At 34.0% G+C, this 11,914-nt stretch overlaps 1 protein-coding gene across 3 annotated transcripts in view; it reads left to right on the top strand.

Moving 5' to 3' along the window:
- Positions 1–11,914, top strand: part of LOC136831320 (carboxylesterase 4A-like) — a 194,406-nt gene that overhangs the window by 1,070 nt on the left and 181,422 nt on the right. The window lies entirely within an intron of this gene.

Genomic DNA, 11,914 nt, shown 5'->3' with positions numbered 1-11,914 from the left:
TGTGTTTGGGGATATGCATTCTTATTTATGGGACACAACATAATTCCACTTAATTGGTAAGCCAGATAGACTAAGAACATTATCCCCAACACACACACACAAAAACACACACACACACACACATATATATATATATATATATATATATATGTGTGTGTGTGTGTGTGTGTGTGTGTGTGTGTGTGTGTGTGCGCGCATGTGTGTAAGTGTAGTGTGTGTTTGCGTTAGTGGGTGATTTTTACACCGATATTTTGATTTTTTCTTTATGGAGAAAAACTTTAAAGAAATTAAACGGGAAAATAACCAGATTATTTAATTTTTTGTAGCGCAAAACTACTCAAAGGAAAGAATGTACGAATATCGATATATATATATATATATATATATATATATATATATATATATATATATATATATATATATACATGGTGAAGACAGAATCTTTATCATAACTGGTATAATAGATTCTTTTAAATACACTGGGTTATAACGATGTCTACATGTGTCAAATTATTATTATTATTATTATTATTATTATTATTATTATTATTATTATTATTATTATTATATTCAGAACAAGAACCCTATTGACATGGAAAAGCTTCCAAAGAATATGGCGTTCATTTGAAAGAAGATGTCAAATTCAAATCAGTCCAAGACTTATACGATTGCTGAAAATAGAGATACTACTGAAACAAGTAATCACTTATTAGTTAAACGACCAAGAGAACTTATTTCTTTTTAGTCACCCCTGCCACAGCAGTTTATGACTGTATTTGGCAGTTTCCAGAGGACCGCTAATGACGAGCCATTATTCAGCGTCATCTAGAACATTTACTTGCTGGTTTCTGACCTCGCTACCTTCTGCTAAGTGCGTGCCGGAGATTTTTTTTTGCATCTTTGATGTTTTAGCCAATCAGGTTCCTTACATTTCGTTTCTTCTCTTGTGGCCCTCTTCTTCATATTATTTTTCTCTTAGTATAACTTACTTTTGCTACATATGTTGGATAATTTTCATTCCTATATAGCTTTTTTTAAAATGCTCTCTTCTCAGTCAAGTAATTGCTGTTTAAATCTTTCCACTTCTCTAAAATCTTTCTTGCTTTTCATTTCAAACTCTTTTTATTTTTATTTTATTTTAAATTTATTTTAAGCCTGTTGCTTTCGACCACTTCTTCATATTCCTACATTCTCGTTTCAGGCAAGAATATTCTCATATGCATATTTCATTCAAATCATATACGATATTCTTAGATTTCCCTGATCTTAGTTCCAAGTTCTAATAATATCGTTCAAATTCAGATCATCGTTTGATCTTTCAGGATTTATCTCGATAATACTCTGATAGTTTGTGACTTTCATATCGCAGTATTTCTTATTAAATTAATTCTTATAAGTTCTCTGATAACTTTATTTGAGGATAAACTTAGCATCTCTCTCTCTCTCTCTCTCTCTCTCTCTCTCTCTCTCTCTCTCTCTCTCTCTCTCTCTCTCAGTATCTATAATCTATACTCTTTTCATGAATACTCGAATCTTTTAAAAGACTTTTTCAGAACTTTACTTTTTCTCCTTTTTAACTGTTTTTAGAAAATATTTCCTCCTGTTTTTCTTGTAGATCATTTTCCTAATCATGGTCCTCGTGGATATAATCCTAACGCACCCATCATCCTTATTACTCCTGTAAGGGTAGTATCATCCTGAGCTGCTTTTCTTAAGCCCTGTCATCCCACTCCATCCTGACGTAAAGCTTCCTTCCTTTAACCTGCGTCTCTCCAGATCCTATTTCACTGCTGCTATCATCCTAACTGTCTCTGCTGATACCCAAGTTCCTCCTTTGTTTCTCTGCAATTTGCTTCTTCTCTCTCTCTCTCTCTCTCTCTCTCTCTCTCTCTCTCTCTCTCTCTCTCTCTCTCTCTCTCTCTCAGAGATGCTGCGAGAGCTGCTGAATGCCTCGTTACTCTCTTCATACACTCTGGAGATCCACTCTTCTTCTTCTTCTCCTCGTCCTCCTTCTTCTTCTTCTTCTTCTTCTTCTTCTTCTTCTTCTTCTTCTTCTTCTTCTTACTCTGGGTTATTGTGTTCTGCTGGTTCATCCTGAGACTTTATTTTATAATACAGAAAGCTAGCATTCCTAGACTTCATGCTGGGGTACATTTTCCTCTTTCCATCTGATGAAAAGCACTGCTATGTATTTCCTGCTGGCAATGATAGATTGGCAGTAGAAATGTCTTTTCCTCTCTCTCTCTCTCTCTCTCTCTCTATCTCTCTCTCTCTCTCTCTCTCTCTGAAACCTTCTGCCACCGGAATTTATATATACATGTCCTTAAAATAAGTGATTCTTAAGTTTAATATAATGTAAAATCCATTTATTCTTGATTTCCTTTTACAACACTGATTAATAATTATATCTCATTGTCAACTCATCAATTTTCTTTTCATCTCACTTCAGGTAAACATATTCTATTTAGCTTTCATTATATTGAATTGTTTATTCTTGATTTCCTTTTACAACACTGATTAATATATAATTATTTCTCACTTTCAACTTATCAATTTTGTTTTATCTCGCTTCCTTATTTTGAATTGTTTGGCCTCATTTTGTTCCGTCTACTGTGTCTATCCAAATTATTTTTCCCCACTGTAAAACCATCCTTCCTTTACATAACCCAGTTACAGCTTCAGACATTTTTTTTTCTAACCAGAATTTAAGGCCTCATTTCTTACCTTCTTTTTCCATAAAAGCAAATAACCTGCGAGACCTCCCGTCACGGGATCCTTTTGTAGAATCCCAAGGGCGCCTCGTAACTGAAGGAGTATCTGTTTTCTCACGAATTCCATCGCCTCGTTTTCCAATACGAATGAGTTCGAAGTCACGAGTTTTCTTGGGAAACATCCGGTTGTTTGTGCTGCCTTTTTTCCTGTTTAAGTTGAAGCATGCGTCTGTTTACAAGGGCTGCCTGACCGTTTGAAATGCCAGGTTTTATAGGTGTGATAATTTCAGTGTATTCAAAACGGGAATAGCTTCACAAAAGTCAAGATGAGAGAAATAACAGAATGCTTACAGTCAATACATAGGGGGGGTAGTGCCGTCAGGAGGCGTTACTTGGGGTTCTCTGCAGCGTTCATTCGACAGCTAGCTGCAACCTCTTTCATTCCTTTTACTGTACCTCCATTCATATTCTCTCTCTCCCATCTTGCTATCCACCCTCTTCTAACACTTGTTTCATAGTGCAACGGCTTTGAGGTTTTCCTCCTGTTACACCTTTCAAGCCTTTCTGCTCTCAATTTCCTTTCCAACGCTGAATGACCTCATAGGTCCCAGTGCTTGGCCTTTGGCCCAAATTCTGTATTCCATTCCATTCCATTCCATTCCATTCCAACATGCAGTGGTCTTGACCAGGTATGCAAGTTACTAATACGAGTCTGCTTGCAAGACGGTATTGCAACCCTGTTTAAAGCATTTTCTATGTATTTTTAAAAACATTTCCACATAGACCACACTTGACTATTCCTCCGTCATTTGCAACCCTGTTGAAAGCATTTTCAATGTCTTATTAAAATTATTTCCACATAGACCGCGCTTGACCATTCCTTCGTCATAATATTCTCTCTTGACTTCATAGTTCAATCTTCTGACGCTCGAAGTCTCTGAATAATCACAGTTACAAAGAGTAATTGATACTTGGGCACAGAGAATTATCCTGTTCACTTATATTTTTTCCCTAGGTATGATGAGAATAATAGACACTTGAAAGGACAGAGTGGAGAAATTGAGAAAGTCATTGTGGTACAAAGAATGTAGTAAGTGAATACAAGAAGGGGGTACAAGAGTCTGTAATAACAGATCTCTAACGTAATGGTCGTGGGTCATGGAGCGAAAATATCCCAGGGAAAAATGCCTTAGCAAGTATGGAAGTGTTTATAATTTGTGTGCGTGTGTGTGTGTGCGTGTGTGTGTGTGTGTGTGTGTATGTATGTATGTATATATATATATATATATATATATATATATATATATATATATATATATATATATATATATATATATATATATATATATATATATAGAAGGATTACTCAGCCTTGCTCCTCACTTAAGCAAATGAAATCGTAAGTACCATTACCACAGATTTTGATAGAAAACACGCAATTAAATCGTGTCTAGGACCAATGTATTTATGTTCTGATACTCTTGTTTCCGTTTTTCTCAGGACACCATCTGTCAAATGGAAGTTCCAAAAAGCCACTTTGCAACAGAACTAGATACATTAGAGCCAAGTAAAAAAATCTCTCCCACGAATAAACTGGGAAAAAATTACTGACGTTTTTATATGCACTCTGAGTTCTTGTCCAGTTAGCCCAGGGATATTTTCATTTGACAGTAGTTTGATTAATAATAATTCAACTAGTGTAGTTGGTATTAGTTTAGCTAGTTTAATCAATAAGAATACATCCCTCATGTTATAGTCTCTAGAACTGTGGTTCTTAACCTGGGGGGCGTCAGCTATTCCCAGGAGGTGGGGGCCCGAATCTAGCGGAATCTAATTGCTATTCTGGTGAAAACTATCTAATATTTGCCTAATACTTTCAATAACATGAATAATTTACAAGATATAATTATCATTTTACTGAAAACGTCCTAATATTTACCTAATAGTTTCAATAAAATGAATAATTTAGAAGATATAATTATTATTTTTCTGAAAACTTCCTAATATTTACCTAATACTTTCAAAAACAAAAAACAATTTAGCAGATATTATTATTATTTTACTGAAAACTTCCTAATATTTACCTAATGGTTTCAATGTAATGAGTAATTTAAAAGATATGATTATTATTTTACTGAAAGCTTCCTAATATTTACCTAATATTTTCAGTACAATGAATAATTTAGATGATATGATTATTATTTTACTGAAAACTTCCTAATATTTACCTAATTGTTCCAATATAATGAGTAATTTTGAAGATGTAATTATCACTTTACTGAAAACTTCCTAATATTTACCTAACAGGTTCAGTATAATGAATAATTTAGGAGATATAATTATTATTTTTCTGAAAACTTCCTAATATTTACCAAATACTTTCAATAACATGAATAATTTAGAAGATATAATTATCATATTACTGAAAACTTGCTAATATTTACGTAATGGTTTCAATATAATGAATAATTTAGAAGATATAATTATCATTCTGCTGAAAACTGCCTAATATTTGCGTGACAGTGTTGATATGATAAATAACTTAGAAGTATATATATATATATATATATATATATATATATATATATATATATATATATATATATATACATATATATATATATATATATATATATATATATATATATATATATATATATATATATATATATATATATTATATATATATATATATATACATGTGTATATTATTCTGCTAAAAATCTTAATATTTGCGTAATAGCTTCATTACAAAGAATAGTCTAGAGGAATATAATTATCAATCAGCTGAAAGCTGCCCAATAAAAGTTATTTTTCTTGGTATTAAATGCTTCTTGAAGATATTTGATGATATTGCAATTTATAATTCCTTCAGTAATTTGGTTATTTTATTATCATGCCTGGTACTATGTCAGAAAAGCTAGAAAGCTTAGATGTAATTTTTTTTTAAAGGAAATGTGAAATTGCATGTTATAAATCTGAAACTAGATCCAATTAACACTGTATTCATGTCTTTATTATAAAAACAAACACACACACACATACACTTACAATACATATATCTTCAATAAGAGACATCCGTTTGTTCTTATGTATAAAACAAACAATTGATATACAAGTAAATTGTATTGTTTATATATATATATATATATATATATATATATATATATATATATATATATATATATATGTATGTATGTGTATTTATATATACATATACATACACATACATGTGTGTGTGTGGGTATGTATGCGTGGTTGTTGTTTGCACAAGGGTAACATGCACACCTGGAATAAAATATGTCCCTCAAAACTTGGAGCCTGGAGCCAGTTACAAACGAAACTCGGGAAGTTTGAGAATGTTTTTTTTTTGTTGCGAACTCTGGGTTCACTTCGAAAAGTCCCTCTGTTATTTAATGATCCCGTTACTCGATGGCTTAGGGATAACATATGTCCGACATGACTTTGGGATTTAACTTTTACACTTTAATGAATGCTTCGTGTCGCGCTCGTATCACGGATTAAGGGACGAGTTACTCCAATGGAAAATCAAAGCCTTTTTTCTGTGAACTGAATTGAATATAGAATTTAGGCCAAGGGCCAGGCGCTTGGACCTTTGGTGAGGTCATAAAGCGTTGTAACGGAAATTGACAGTAAGAGGTCTGAAAGGTGTAACAGGAGGAAAACCTCAAAGCAGTTTCACTATGAATCAATTGTTAGGAGAGGGCTGAGGAAAGTAAGATGGAAGAAAGAGATCTGATATTAAAGGAGGTACAGTAAAAGGAACGAAAGGGGTTGCAGCTAGGGGCCGAAGGCACGCTGCACTGTTTTCTGTGGCCCGAAGTGATTTTGGCAATCGTTGGGCTAATTCGACGTGGGTATAATGATTATAAATGAGTTTCGTTTCGTGATTAGATTATGCAGAAATGAAATCGTGCCAAATTAAGTTAAGTTCTCTGGTACTGGGAGCTTTTGTCTGCCTCTCATTCTGTTTTTATGATTTATCATGTTTATTTATTTATTTTTCAAACTTTTAAAAGCTTCGTCTTGTCATTTCAGATATGAGACAATCCAAAAATTTTTGCCTTTCATAATTTCGTGATCTTTCTTCTAAACACGGCCGTATTTTTCTCCCGTATACTATACTAGGACCTAATCCACTTAGGCTACCCATTCCATACGGAATATTTCGTACGGCACCATACACCATACCCCGTTGGGGGGTAGTACCCTCAGTGCACCTCATGCGGCGCACTGTAGGCATTACTTAAGGTTCTTTGCAGGGTGCCTTCGGCCCCTAGCTGCAATCTCTTTCGTTCCTTTTGCTGCACCTCCTCTCATTATCTCTGTCTTCCATCTTATTTTCCACCTTCTCCTAACAATTGATTCATAGTGCAACTGCTTTGAGGTTTTCCTCCTGTTACACCTTTCAAACCTTTTACTTCCAATTTCCGCTTCAGCTCTGAATGACCTTATAGGTCCAAGTGTTTGGCCTTTGGCCTAAATTTTTTATTCAATTCAACCATACATTGTATTCATTTGCCCATAAATATCTGATAATAGGTAAGATTTTCAGGAGAAAGAAAGAGAACGGTCAGATATATTAGGGTTGGAGAGCAAATTTGCAAAACGAAGTTAGGAGTCGCGACGAATTGTTTTTTATATACTAAAATTGGTTTACGCTTGTTTTACCTGGTTTATTTTCTTTCTTGCTTACATATTCGAATCGTTCTTGGTTTATTTAGTTTCTCGTATTCGTTCCTGAGTCACCTTATTCATCGATGTTTGTTCAGTGCTCAGACAAGTATTTAAATTTACATTTTTAATCGTGTATTTTACAGTCTATTTCTTTTTCTCCCTTTTGTAAAGAGATTCTTCACATTTTCATTTAATTTCCATTTTATTCAGTTTTTAATATCACATTCCAATAAGGTATTCATATGAACTTTGCATTTTCTCGTGTACTTGTTTATATATATATATATATATATATATATATATATATATATATATATATATATATATATATATATATATATATATATATATATATATATATATATATATATATATATATATATATATATATATATATATATATATATATATATATATATATATATATATATATATATATATATATATATATATATATATATATATATATATATATATATATATATATATATATATATATATATACACATATACACACACACACGTCTATTTCAATAACAACTTAAAATCTTCAATCCAAGGCTGCAGTTATAAATACATTTCCCCAGGCTATTTTCCTTTCTCTTCTTTGACCCCTCTTATCTTTAGCTTCCTTCTCCTTCAACAACCAGCATCTTATTTATGTTGCGTCCTTCCTTCTTCACCTTCTATTTATTCCTCCCTTTAATTGTTATTCCTTCCTCAGTTCCATTCACCTGTTCACTTCGTCAACGGAGTCCAATTTTAACTGCATTTATTTCATGTTTATATAGTTCTTTCTCTGATCTAAAGAGCTTTCAGTTATATCTTTCTTTTTTCCTTGTGCTATGCAAGTCTAGTTACACTGTATTCCTTCTTAATACTGTATTTTCAGTTACTGATTTCTTAATATCTTTTTGTTTACTCTTTACGTCACTGCCTTCTTCTGTTTTTCACTTCCTCATTCATTACTTTGATTCCTTGAAGTTTCTTCACGACCATTTGTATTCTTTGTGGCATTGCCATTCCATTTATATTCCTCGTTTTATACTGACTGCATAGCCTATATATCATTTAAAATGCTTTCTCTCCTAGTTGTTCAACATATTACAATGGCGAATATTCTCAGGCTCCTAAACTCCTTTCTTTCTTTCACGCAAAGATAATATTCTCTCTTTCCTGTTTTACACACACAAAGCTCGCGAACTGGAATCTTTGTTTCTATTCCTTGTTTTACACAAAGTTCATGAACTGGAATACTTCTCTCTTTCTTATTTCACACACAAAATGTTCACGAACTGGAATCCTTGTCTCGCACCTGCCTTACACAAACTGGAATCCTTTTCTCTCTTCCATTTTTCACACGCACACAAAGTTTATGAACTGGATACTGGTCTCTCTTCAATGTTTCAAACACACAAAGTTCATGAACTGGAATATTTATATCTCTTACCTGTCTTGCACAAAGCTCACGAACTGGAATCCTTGTCTCTATTCCTCGTTTTACATACAGTTCATGAACTGGAATATTTACCTCTCTTCCCTGTTTCACGCACACAAAGTTCCTGAACTGGAATCTTTGTCTCTTAACTGTCTTACACAAACTTCATGAAATGGAATCTTTGTCACTTAACTGTCTTACACAAACTTCATGAACTGGAATCTTTGTGTCTGTTATCTGTACTACACAAAGTTCACGAACTGGAATCCTTGTCTCTCTTCTCTGTTTAACACACAAAGTTCATGAACTGGAACATTAGCCTCTCTTGCCTGTCTGACACAAAGTTCATGAACTGGAATACTTGTCTGTCTTACCTATCTTACAAAAAGTTCATGAACTGGAATCTTTGTCTCTCTTACCTGTCCTACACAGAGTTCATGAACTGGAATCTTTGTCTCTCTTACCTGTCTTACACAAAGTTCATGAACTGGAATCTTTGTCACTCTTACCTGTCTCACACAAAGTTCATGAACCGGAATCTTTGTCTCTTATCTGTCTTACACAAAATTCATGAACTGGAATCTTTGTCTCTTTTAATTGTCTTACACAAAGTTCATGAACCGGAATGTTTGTCTCTCTTATTTGTCTTACACAAAGTTCATGAACTGGAATACTTGTCTCTCTTACCTGTCTTAAACAGAGTTCATGAACTGGAATACTTGTCTTTCTTACCTGTCTTACACAAAGTTCATGAACTGGAATCTTTGTCTCTATTACCTGTCTTACACACAGTTCACGAAATGGAATACCTGTCTCTCTTACCTGTCTTACACAAAGTTCATGAACTGGAATCTTTGTCTCTTATCTGTCTTACACAAATTTCATGAACTGGGATACTTGTCTCTTTTACCTGTCTTACACAGAGTTCATGAACTGGAATACTTCTCTCTCTTACCTGTCTTACACAAAGTTCATGAACTGGAATCTTTGTCTCTCTTACCTGTCTTACACAGAGTTCATGAACTGGAATACTTGTCTCTCTTACCTGTCTTACACAAAGTTCATGAACTGGAATCTTTGTCTCTTACCTGTCTTACACAGAGTGCATGAACTGGAATCTTTGTCTTTCTTACCTGTCTTACACAAAGTTCATGAAATGGAATACCTGTCTCTCTTACCTGTCTTACACAAAGTTCATGAACTGGAATCTTTGTCTCTTTTACCTGTCTTACACAAAGTTCATGAACTGGAATAGCCTACTTGTCTCTCTTACCTGTCTTACACAGAGTTCATGAACTGGAATCTTTGTCTCTTATCTGTCTTACACAAAGTTCATGAAATGGAATACTTGTCTCTTTTACCTGTCTTACACAAAGTTCATGAACTGGAATAGCCTACTTGTCTCTCTTACCTGTCTTACACAAAGTTCATGAACTGGAACCATTCTTTGCTATTCCCTTCGTTTACCAGCATTATCTTCCTTTCTCTCCCTTCACCGACCAGTCAGTTCTTCCCCACACCCATTACTCTCAGTGCCTTTGGCATTCCATAATGATATTCACCCTTATTTTCTCTTCCATTTACTCCGGGGGTTCTTTATCTCCTGGACGTCCCTATTTTGCTTCGCTTAACTGCAGTTATTTCATCCCTCCCTCTCTGAGGCTGACCTTTAAGCTGTACTGTTCGTGATCCGGAGTCTATTTTGGTCATAATCTTTTTTATTTGCCTATTTTTCTTATATCATTCTTGTCTTTTCCTTTTTTTTATTATTATCATCGTTTTGCCCTTTACAAATTTTCTGGTATTCTATGACTATGTTATGGAAAACTCAGGTGTTGCTATTTTCTTATTTTTAAAACATATAACCTTTTACATTTGCCCTTTGCTATTTTTTTTTTTTTTTTTTTGTATCTTATGACTAGGATGTTAAGGAAAACTAAAGTGTTGCTATTTTCTTATTTTTAAAGCATATTGCCTTTTGCAGTATCCAGTATATTGGACCTAACATCATCAATGTTGATTTTGATCATAACCTTTTACATTAATCTATTTTAATGGCATTCTTCTAATGGCGCCTTTCATATCAGAGTGTTTCCATTTTACTCATTTTTGTCCTTCTGTGAACATTTGCTACAATAAATAGCGTCTTTTCAATAAACCATTTAACCGTTTATTTTTTATAATGTTCTTATCATGCTGTCTATCATATTTGCATCATTTCTGCATTAGGCTATATTAATTTCTACTTTTATGGCTGTATGGTAAAATATTCTAAACATTCTCAAACATTATGGGAAGTGTGTAATTGTAATAACCACAGTGCCTCTTGACTTAAGATTTTCTGTTTTAAAGCATACTGCCTTTTGCAATATATAACCTTATTTATTTAAATCACAACCATTTTTATTTAGCTGATTTTCATATGATTATGGTCACGTTATCTTTCTTATTATCATTATTTTTGTATTTTATTCACTTTTTTCCTTCTGTGACTCTGTGCTAAAATAAACAATACCGCTTATTCCGAGAAGCGTTGTTATATTCTTAGTTTTAAAGCATATTGCCTTTTGTATCAACTCACCCTCATTTCGTAAACAAATCCTACCTCTTCTTCTTCTTCTTCTTATCCCTATTTCCCTTCCCTACTTCCCTCCATCCTTCGCCCATCAGCATTTAATAATCTATCCTCCTCCTCCTCCTCCTCCTCCTATTCCCAATCTCCCAAATCCACATCATCCTTCTTTCTTCGCAAACTCTTTGTATTTCCGCCCTCATAAAACCCGTCTCCCCATATTGAGGATTCTCCCCCCCCCCCAACCCACCCAAAACCCCAATACTTTTCAGAAAGAGGTCAAATATATTCATCTTCGCCAGATTTCTGATTCTAGTTTCCTTTTCCCCTGGTTTAGGAGTCTCTCTCCCCCCACCTCCTCCTCCTCCTCCTCCTCCTCCTCCCCTCTGCCCCTTCTCTTACCTCCCACTCTCTCTCTCTCCCTCCCCACCACCTCCACCTGCCATCAAAGTCTCGCCCCAGTTTATTTCGGGTATGAAAATATTCGCTTTATAA

The sequence above is a fragment of the Macrobrachium rosenbergii genome, chromosome 4 (genome assembly GCF_040412425.1).
Source record: "Macrobrachium rosenbergii isolate ZJJX-2024 chromosome 4, ASM4041242v1, whole genome shotgun sequence".
NCBI lineage: Eukaryota > Metazoa > Arthropoda > Malacostraca > Decapoda > Palaemonidae > Macrobrachium > Macrobrachium rosenbergii.
The sequence above is the reverse complement of the archived record's forward strand: the minus strand, read 5'-3'. Positions and strand labels throughout refer to the sequence as shown.